This window comes from Pterocles gutturalis, unplaced genomic scaffold (assembly GCF_000699245.1).
Source record: "Pterocles gutturalis isolate BGI_N339 unplaced genomic scaffold, ASM69924v1 scaffold3961, whole genome shotgun sequence".
NCBI classification, from domain to species: domain Eukaryota; kingdom Metazoa; phylum Chordata; class Aves; order Pterocliformes; family Pteroclidae; genus Pterocles; species Pterocles gutturalis.
Genome location: NW_010100071.1, coordinates 37,808 through 38,430, shown reverse-complemented (window position 1 = coordinate 38,430; position 623 = coordinate 37,808).

Here is a 623-nt window from a genome sequence, read left to right as displayed (position 1 = left end):
TGGTGTCCACCAGGACCCCCAGGTCCTTTTTGGCCAAGCAGCTTTCTTGCTGGGTGACCGCCAGCATCTACTGCTGCCTGGGGTTGTTCTTTGCCCCGTGCAGGACTTTGCACTTCTCTTTTTTGAGCTTTGCCCCACCATCCAGGTCTTTAATAAAGATGTTAAACAGGACTGGACCAAATATTGACCCCTGGGGTACACCGCTAGTTACTGACCTCCAACTAGACTTCTTGTCACTGATCACCTCCCTCTGAGCTCAGCCATTCAGCCAGTTTTCAGTCCACCTCCCTGTCTGCTCACCCAGCCCATATATCGACAGTTTCTCTGTGAGGATCTTATGGAAGACAGTGTCAAAGGCATTACTGAAGTCCAGGTAGACAATGTGTGCTCTCTCCCCTTGTCTGCTAGGCCAGTTGTTTCATCAGAGAGGTTTATCAAGTTGGTCAAGCATGACTTGCCCTTGGTGAATCCATGTTGACTAATCCTGGTGACTTTCTTGTCTTTCATGTGCTTGGAAATAGTTTCCAGGAATAGGTGCTTCACCACCTTCCTAGGGATTAAGGTGTGACTACCCAGCCTGTAGTTCCTTGGGTTCTCCTTCTTGCCCTTCTTGAAGATAGGAG